This window comes from Triticum aestivum, chromosome 5A (genome assembly GCF_018294505.1).
Source record: "Triticum aestivum cultivar Chinese Spring chromosome 5A, IWGSC CS RefSeq v2.1, whole genome shotgun sequence".
In the NCBI taxonomy this organism is placed as follows: Eukaryota; Viridiplantae; Streptophyta; class Magnoliopsida; order Poales; family Poaceae; genus Triticum; species Triticum aestivum.
Genome location: NC_057806.1, coordinates 709,865,615 through 709,876,111, shown reverse-complemented (window position 1 = coordinate 709,876,111; position 10,497 = coordinate 709,865,615). Strand labels below are relative to the sequence as shown.

Below are 10,497 nucleotides of genomic sequence, written 5' to 3'. Positions count from 1 at the left end.
TAGCCAGTGTATGATTGCTATTACCATTACGGATAGCTTCCTGTAATGTGAACTGGTCTCTCTCTGCTAGTGGCTTAACCATCTTCTCATTTTCAAATTCACAGATATTTTTTGATTTCGCAAACATTTTTTTAATTCAAAATATATTTTCTTGATTTTGCAAGCATTGTTTAGAATTCAAGAGCATTGGTTCATTTAACTGGAATATTTTTGAATTTTGCGAACATTGCTTGCAAATTCTTGAAACAAAATTGAAACACAGGAACGTCTTGCATTGATATTTTATAAAAATCAGGAACTTTTCCAAAATCCGTGAATGTTTTTCATATTCTTGAACTTTTTTCCAAAATCGATAATCTTTTTTCAAATTTGTGACTCGTTTTTAAAATCTATTTTTCGGATTTCTTCAACTTCCTTTTCCATAGTTTGAACTTTTTTGTAAATATATGAATTTTCTTAATGCTTGGTCAACATTTTTCTAAATGTTTTTATGAAGAGTGATTTTTGTAATATATTTATTTAGAATATTTGGACGTCTAAACAAAATTGAAAAAAAAGGAAAACGAAAAAAGAAAACAGAAAACAAGGCTGGCGTTTCAGCGAGACACGTATAGAGGCGCCCGAAGAGAGGTGCTCATTCTTGGCCCAGGCCCAATCACGAAACGCGTGAACACCAGGAGGTCTCGTCGCGTAGCGCGTGGACTAGAGGTCGTCTCCCCACCCTTCCCTTTGGTCTCCGGCATTGCTCCGCTGTCCGCGGCCGTCCTCCCATCCCAATCCCACTTCCTGCCTTCCAGTCGGCGGTGACAAGTCACGATGCGGCAACGGTGGGTGACTGCGAACGGCGCCCTGCTGGAGCTGGAGGAAGGATCTGAGCGAGCCTTCGGATCCGCTCTGCTGTGCTGGCACGGGCGCCGCCGTGTGGGAGTCGAGGAAACGGCGAGCGCCCGTGCCGTCTCCCTGGAACCAGGTGCGAACCAGACAGCTTCTTCTTCTCTTTTCAAAAGATCCAGCTTCTTCTTCTTCTTCTTCTTCTTCTTCTTCTTCTTCTTCTTCTTCTTCTTCTTCTTACTACAGTTGTTTTCTCTCTAGACTCAAGACCCTGTTAGTGAACGCTGGCTGTACGCGTGTGCTTTCTTTCATTCAGATCATAGTTTTAAATAACCGGGGTTATAACCTTTTCAGCAGCATGGTGTCGCTAAATGGTCGTCTTCATAAATAGCCCGCTATAGCTGATTTAAAGGCCAGCCGCTATTTCCCATAGCCCGCTATTTAAAACATTGATTCAGATTAATGCAATGGTCAATGGATCCCTCTTCTTCTTTTTCTCTTAAAAAAATAGAAGCACGCGGCGCCAGTGGTTCGTGGAAAGTGCAGATCAGTGATCCATCTTGGCTCCCGCATTCTCCTTGATGAATTATTAAGCTTCTCTAGTCTAGTTTAACTGTAAGAGTAGGGGTCCGATGCAACTCTCTTTCCCAAGCCAACCTACCAAAAGGGCTTGCAGAAAGAAAACTAGAACAACCAAGCAAAAATCAACGTCCTCCTGTTTCTTTCAATAATGCAGCTTCCTGGTTCCGCCGCGAAAAAGATATTTAGACCATCTGTGCATCGTCATTTTGAGTCTAGAAAGAAAGGCTGCTTTCACACATCTCTTCACACACACACAAAAAGGGGAGACACCTTATTTCCCTAAGTATAACAAGATAAAACTAAGGCAAAACATGTGCGGGGAATTAAGAGTTGCCCGTGCAACAAGTGATGATGAAGCGTCACCACTTGTTATTCTTGACCTCTGCATCTCATGCATGGTTTTCACTTTCAATGAGATTTCGATGAAATTCACTGAATTTCAGTAGACAAACACTGAAATAATTCATAGTTTCGGCCAAAATATTTCAACTATTTCAGTTGTCCACATGAATTCAAATATTTTTCAATTTTTTTAATGTTTAATTGAACTCAAGTAAATATTTCAGTCATTTGGCCAAAATGAATCTCGGTGATTTCGGTTGGTGTTGAAATTTTTCTGAAACTGAGATTGAAAACCATGATGCCATGCCATGCTATGTGAAGAGCAAATAATGGGAGCGCCAGGTGATTATTTTTAAATAGCATTACAGTTCATAATCACATCTTCCCAGCCTACGTCATGCAACTTATAAATTGAGTGCAAAGCAACACATCACAATTCAACGTCACCAAACTAACCCTTAGAACGTCATATTTCTCAATTTTGTCATGAAAGTTATCTGCAAACTCATGCATAATTAACTTTACACTGTTAAATATATGTTTTAATAATCGAATACTATTACTACTCTATAAAATGCTTTTTGATCAACACATATCTCCAGAATTGTAGCCAAATCTAACGGTACGCTGTTGTACTAGTTTCAGAAGATGGATCATCCGGATAGTATGGTAAGGGAACTTATCCAAAGGGATGACAGGTCAAAATGGATAGCACATAGCAATCACAATGTGCAATGTTTCACAGAAGATGAGATAATAAGATTTACCAACAACTATGAAACTATGCTCGGAAGAGGTGCCTTTGGACAAGTTTATCAAGGAGTCCTTGAGGACAAAAGCCTAGTTGTAGTCAAGAGGTTTATCGACAATGTAAAAGATAACTTTGCCAAAGAATTGACTGTCCACCGTGAAATCAATCACAAGAATGTTGTCAGACTGCTCGGATACTGTTTAGATGAAAATGCCCTAATGATGGTCACGGAGTACATTCCTAAAGGAAACTTAGGTGACTTACTTCATGGTAACAGCATTCCTGTTCCACTGGATACACGAGTGAGAATTGCCTTAGAATGTGCAGAGGCATTGGGTTATATGCATTCACAGATGTATACTCAGGTCATTCATGGTGATATCAAGCCTTCTAATATACTTTTGGATGATGGACTAAGAGCAAAAATATCAGATTTTGGAATATCAAGACTAGTCAACACTGAAAATACTCTATACACCCTAAATGTGATGGGGAGTATAGGTTACATGGACCCTTTGTTTGCTCTGAATGGTCGCCTCACGGCGAAGAGTGATGTTGATAGTTTTGGAGTTGTGCTCCTGGAACTGGTAACAAGAAGAAAGGCAAGAAATTATGACGGGGAGATCGGCTTGGTTGAAAATTTTACTAAGGTTCTTGCAAAAGGGGCCAGGAGGGTGAGAGAGATGTTTGATGCTGAAATTGCAATCCCAAGCAACATGAAGACTATTGAACAGATTGCACAGTTGGCAGCTAAATGCTTGAGGTTGGAACACGACAAACGTCCTGAGATGCAGACTTAGAAAAGCTCTAAATCGGGGACAAGAAACAGAAAGGCGAGCTCCGTTTTCTTGGGGAAAGATAACCAAACTAGTAAACGTTGGAATTGTAGCTCCAGATGAAACTACAGCATCACTAGAAAGCAGTAGCAGCACCCGAAATGTGGGAACTTTTATCGCTGGGTCGGCAGTGGCATGTCCATTGTTCGTGCTGGATGACCTGTTTCGGGCATCGACTGAAGTTCTGGGCCATAGTACAGCCAGAACAACATACAAAGCGACACTTGAGAGTGGAGCCAAGCTGTTGATGAGGATACTGGTGGGAGTGGTGGTCATTGGAGCCATCCAGAACGAACACATTGCGCCACTGCAGTTTTATTACTACAGCAATGTTGAGAAGCTGCTTGTGTACAATCACTTCTCCAGGGGTAGCCTAGCAACAGCGCTCCACGGTAATATATGATGTGCATTGCTTCCTTTATTTACAAGATGTAATGTGTTGATGCATCACTGATTCATGCTGCGTCGGTCGATCCAGGGGACCTAGTCTGTGCCCGAGCTACGCTGCATTGGGAGCAACGGTTATCCATCTCTGTTGCTGCGGCCTGCGGCGCGTGGTGTGGCGTTCATCCACTCAATCGGAGCATCAAGCTGCCATGGCAACATAAGGTCTTCTAACATCCTGCTCACTGGTACCAACGGCGCATGTGTGTCAGAGAACGGCCTGAGAACGCTAGGCCTTTTCCCCAACGCCTCCGGCTACCAAGCGCCTCGCCTGAGGTTGCCGACGATGATATGTGGGTCACCCAGAAAGCAGACGTGTACAGCTTTGGCATTTTACTGCTGGAGCTTCTCACCCGTAAGGCTCCTGTAAAGAAAACACAGTTTAAGGAGGGAGTGGATTTGCTGCAGTTGATACAAAACCGGACTATGGTGTACGAGGTGTTGGATATGGAACTTCTAGATCATGAGGACAAGGGCGAGAGGAAGACAAGGATGATGCGACTCATGGAGCTCGCCGTAATCTGCTGCGATTCAGATCCCAACTTGAGGCCTACAATGCCGTATGTCGCGGAGCAGATTGAGGAGATCCGATGTCTCTGACCCCTGTCCTGAGTAAGAACACTGTTTATTATACACCATATACATGCATACATTATTGTGTAGAAGAAGTTGCTTGGTCACAGTTGTATTAATATGTTGTCACAGTTTTCCCGACCTTCTTTTCAGCTGGCCAAGCACATCTTGCGGGCACACCTGTCAGCCCTATTTATCTTGGCACTGTGATTGATGATAAGACATGGTATTCGAGTGTGTATTCTCTGACTATAATTTCTTGCATTCCACGTTCCCACTTTCATTCTGTCCTTGCAGATGTAGCAGCGACGCTGGTTTGAAATTTTGAGGTATCAGACCAAATTATAATGAAGAACAAAAAGTCCCAACAATATATATACACAATCCTCTGAAAAAGGGTACTACATCAACTATCAGAAGCACCATTACTTCCACTAGCGCATGACACGAGCACAAATGCATAATTTGAAAGCATGCAGCATCAGGAGCACATTTAAGACCAACGGGGTTTGCTTTGGAGGCACTATTTGACAAGCTTTGGTTTTTTTTCTCAAAAAAATAAATATTGAAGGACTGAAGGTACAACTAAATTCAACATTTCTTTTTTGTACTCCCTCCGTCCGGAAATACTTGTCATTGAAATGGATGTATCTAGATGTATTTTAGTTCTAGATACATTCATTTTCATCCATTTTGATGACAAGTATTTCCGGACGGAGGGAGTAGAAGCTTTAAGCCTCATATATGCAGACGGAGGCAACAAACTTGTCTTGTCTACGGAACTCGTAGTACTTCAATTTCGTGAGCTTTTAGATAAATGTTTTGGACGGTTTACGGTTGATTTTGATTTAAATATTTGCGTCTAGTAGTGGCAAACAGAGGAAACAGAGGAGGAGAGAGTGGCAGACCCTGACTATGGGATTCAGGGAATAGAGAGAGATTCAGAGATGAAGCACGAGCACACAGGGGAAACTCAGCATGACACAACGATTTGCTACCATCGGAGGAATGCTTTACTCGAATTAAGAGATTACAGGAGAAAGTTATGCCGGCCAGAACATGGCAGCGGCTAGGGTTCAACACAGACATATATAAGAGATAAGATATCCCTGCTATTCGGCTTACACATTTATATAGTCTGCATCAGGAACAACCTAAGGAGATAGACGACAGAAGATTGTAGACCCTTGAATCCAAGATGGACGATGCTCAGTCGTCAGCCGAAGCGAAGAGATAAGTGAGCTATGCGTGAACAGTAAAACTGTCCAATTCTTCAGTGATCTTCAGAAAGAACTTCAGGGAAGAAGATGGCTTCAGATAACGGGCCCTGACATACTTGTTCTTCATATGGCATTCCTGTTGCAGAGGAAACAGAGGAAGCATCAGAATTGAGATAATTAAGCAACAAAGTACTCCCTCCGTCCCGCAATATAAGACGTTTTGGGGAGTTATGTTAGCTTCCAAAAAACCATCTTATAATATGGGACAGAGGGAGCATATTTGTTTTTGCTGAATTTTTTCCTGCTACTTTAAGCACCAAAATACAAATGGCTAGTACAGCGATAGCCAAGTGTTATAAGCGTTTAGAAATTAAATAGTGGATCTGCTACATCTATATATTATTTTTATTCTGAATTTCCGATAAGCTACAAGGGTAAAACAAAATACGGGCAAAATTTTCAATTTATAGTTTGTATTCCAGTACAACAAAAACTCTGACCATACAAGGAAAAACACCACACAAACACAAATTGCCCGATCTTAGCTTGTACTACTAGCCACTTGTCAACTGTCACACAGAAGGAAAAAAAATCACAGTCAAACAAAAATCATGCAGAAGCTCAAGCATGCCCTAAGCAACATTCAGGAAGAAAAAACCAAGTATTGAAAATCTAAGGGGCTGACAGTTTAAAGGTAGGCAGCAGAAAATTACACCATGACTACATTTAAGAAACATAGGAGGCTAGAATTCCAAGCTTGATGGATTTCAGGATTTGTGATAATATTTCAGGACTACATAAATACATTTGTCAACATGATAACGGAGCTAGGCGTCTTTCAGCCCTTGCCTCATATACATGATGTTTTATACTTTTGACTGCCCAATTTGTAGTTCTGAGGTGATAGCTCAGAAAATAGTTATACAACAAAATAAGAAACTATAGCAAACACGATGCATAGTGCAAAATTTTGTAGCCCCAACAAGTGCACTAGACAAATCCTCGGCAAACCTTTCATGATCGTCGCTCAGGTCAGGGAATATGGGAGGCCAGATCATCATAAAAGGTTGGATGGCACCATAACATTGTTCATCGACTGTGATCTCATACACTTTACGCAATGTTCTGCACTTGATATCCAAGTAGAATATGTATTGAGAAATCTGTAAAAGTACAAACTGAGCATTGTCTCCCACCTGCCTTATATGCACATACGAACGATCTGTCTTCCCTGAAATAGCACGCATCTCATGCAAATATATGGTATCCACCAGCAGGCAATTGTCTTCCTTGTGGAGCCATACGCAAAGTTGAAACTCCTTGGGACACAAACTCCTTGAGATCATGTAATGTGTTTGTAATTCAAGATTCACGAGTGTCTATCTACTTGTACAAAGTGCCATACATCTTTTCACGTTTCTGTTTGCTGCAGTCAGCTCTGGTAATCAAGCACTGTCACCCTTGCTTTAACAGATACTGACTGGGACAGTGAATCCCGTTTGCAATTCCCTTGGTTCAGTCTAACTAACCACTGCATGCATATATGTTACTCCCTCTGTCCCAAAATATAAGAACGTTTTTAACACTACACTAGTGTCAAAAACGTTCTTATATTTTGGGACGGAGGGAGTACCTATCACTGAATTTATTCACCACTCCAGTTCATCAACGCATGACTCTCTTACCCCTGGAATATAAGATGCATTTACCTGAGCTTGTTCATCATTCATTAACAAACCATTCTCTTACCCTGCTTGTTGTACTCCTGCACAGTATGGTTCACAAATCCACGTTTCAGTTTTACTGTTGCATTAGAGCTACAAACACATCCCTAACTTGGAACAGATCAACAGGACAGATTCCACAAGTACCGTAACAAGTGGAGCAATGGCAAGGCCAGGACCCAAGCGGATCAGGTGAGATAACTACTAAACATGCATACAAAGGATAGGACTAACATCTATCATGCGCGGTTACACTGGCCGCAATATATCCGAATCAAACTACTAAACATGCATACAAAAGGATAGGACCTGCTTTTGTTGCATAGCACCCTAATTAATCCCGTGCAGGTTACAGTGGACGCAGTTACAACTGCTGCTAATCAGGCAATGCAGCTCTCTGCTATTCCTTGACGAGGCCCTAAATTACACTGGCCATTCAAAAGCTTCTTGATATAGTCCTTCATATGGCATTCCTGTTTTAGAGGAGACAGAGAAGCGATCGGTATCAAGATAATTAAGCATCAGAATGTTCTTTTTCTGCAAAAGAAGATAATATATTTGCTTTGCCACTTTAAGCACCAAAATATCAAATGGACTAACAAGACAAATGGCTGGTACTCCCTCCGTCCGGAAAAGCTTGTCCCCCAAATGAATGTATCTAGCATCAAGTTAGTGCTAGATACATCCATTTGAGGAACAAGCTTGGGACAAGCTTTTTCGCACGGAGGGAGTACAACAATAGTCAAATGTTACACACGCTCAGAGATCAAATAATGGATCTGCTACATCAATGTAGTTTTTGTTCTAAAAAGCTACAAGAGAGTAGGGTCAAATGCCATACGGGGAAATTTTCAGTTTATAGTCTGTATTCCACAACAACACTACCCTGATCATACATGCAGAGATGCCACACAATTATCCGTTGTTAACTTGTAACTAGCCACTTGCTAATTGTCAGAAAGAACAAAGATTTTCATGGCAATATATCTGAATCAAACTTCATGAATTAGTGCAAGCATACCCTCGTAAAATTTACGATCCACTTGTATTCCAGAAAAACACATACGACCCGCTAAGCAACATTAAAAAAACAAGTATTTAAAATCTCATTCAGAGCTCGAGATTCAAAGTTTAAAGGTAGTAAGTAAAAAAATTACACCATGATTATATTTAAGAAATGTAGGAAGCTAAAACCCTAGTTTTAATGGATTTGTGATAATATATTAGGACAAGATAAATACAATTGTCAACATGGTAACTGGGCATGCATGTTTCAGCCCTTACCTCATATACATTATGTTTTATACTTTTGAATGTCCAATTTGTAGTTTTGCACTGATAGTTCAGAAAAGAGAAAAGTATGTTTTTGATCCCTCAAGTTCCCCAAAAGTATAGACTTGGTCCCAAATAAGGGGAAAAACAAGCTCTGCCAACACAAGTCTTAAACCCACACCCATAGGTAATTAAGGGTCCCTTACAAAGTTACTATGACCACAAATAAACACCTTATAAAGTTACCCCAGTACACGAATGTGTTCATATCATCTCACAACAAGAATTCTCTAATGTACCTTAACTAGTATTTTTTTCAAGCCCAACCGGAATCAATCACAAGTGATTTCAAAAGATCTTACGGCAAGCATTCTCAAATCTATTTAACTAGTACGTCAAGATGGCCTAATAAGGAATAAATCATGCAACTAACGGCCTAACACCACTACACATATATAGAAATAAACGATGTACAGTATAGTGCAAAATTTTGTAACCGCAACAAGTGCACTATACAGAACCTCTAAAGGCCAAAGGCAAACCTTGCAGGATCATCCTTGAGGGCAGGGAATATGGGAGGCCAGATCATCATAAAAGGATGGATGTCAACATAACTTTGTTCATCGACTGTCATCTCATACACTTTACGCAGTGTTCTGCACTTGATATCCAAGTAGAATACGTATTGAGAAATCTGTAAAAATACAAACTGAGCATTGTCTCCCACCTGCCTTATATGCACATACAGGCGATCTATCTTCCCTGAAATAGCACGCATCTCATACAAATATATGGTATCCAGCAGCAGCCAGTTCTCTTCCTTATGGAGCCATACGCAAAGTTGAAACTCCTTGGAAACGCAAATGGATGAGATATACACCGGAAGCATCATCGGTACGTGACAACTTGATTTCTGAAGATGCATACTCCACTCCTTGTGGGAGGTGAATCGCGGAGAAAGTTGAGGCACTCAAATCCAAGACAAGAATGTTGTTACTAGCTCCCATATAGATTTTATTGTCTACAAGAACAGGGTTTGGCCTTCGCAGCGGATAATAATGGAGCTGGTTTGTGGCCGATGTAGGTATGCACCAGACACCATCTTGCAACATATATACGTGCACCATGATATTTTTCTCCTTGGTAAGCTCCACCAACAGATAAAAATAGGACAGACCATCACCTTCTTCTTTGGAGAGGATTTCACTGAAAATATGAACAGGGCCCTGGGTGCTTGGTGGTAGTGGGACAATGGGCATTCCTCTCTTGGGGCACAACGGGCTGTCCATTTTATATGTCAATACTCCTTGTTTCCGGTCTCTGGTTAAGATGATGCCATTCCGGCAGTCCTTAAAGTCGATCCAGTAGCCAGAACTGTAGCTCGGAACGTGGCGGATGACGGAAGCGAGCTCTGGTGGTTGAGACTGCATCGGTATGAAGCGTGCACCCATGAAAACAACATAGAAGCCAAGGAGGCAGGGCGGGTGGAGTCTGCGGAACCGGCGGAGGAACTGGCGGTCAGAGGCATGGTGGTACCAACGCTTGCAGACGAGGGCGGCTCGGACGAGGGTGGTGGGGAACACGACGTGGAGGAGGATCTCGGCGAGAAGGTCGTCGTCATCGAGCACCTTGGATACCACGGCCACCATCGATGTGGGGCAATGCCGCCGCAAATCGATATCCATGCATGGTCTCTTCTCGGGATGGGCCCTGGAAAATCAGCAGTGACAAACAAACGCAAAGCGACGTCATTGCAATGGACTAGTTTTTTCAGCCAACACGGAGCATCCATCCATGCATTCATCAAGCAGGACTACGTACAAACCAACTGGAATAGATAAATCCTACGGTTGGGGGATCTCATCAGCATCCATCATTACCAATCTCCCTCTAGGCTGAGCTCCCACTGCCGCGACAAGCAA

General features: G+C 41.9%; 2 pseudogenes; one reads left to right on the top strand and one right to left on the bottom strand.

The window, feature by feature from the left end:
* The first annotated feature begins 505 nt into the window (after window positions 1-505).
* Window positions 506-5,914, top strand: LOC123108585 (wall-associated receptor kinase 3-like; annotated as a pseudogene).
* A 1,731-nt stretch (window positions 5,915-7,645) lies between these two features.
* Window positions 7,646-10,225, bottom strand: LOC123101874 (uncharacterized; annotated as a pseudogene).
* Window positions 10,226-10,497: the final 272 nt, after the last annotated feature.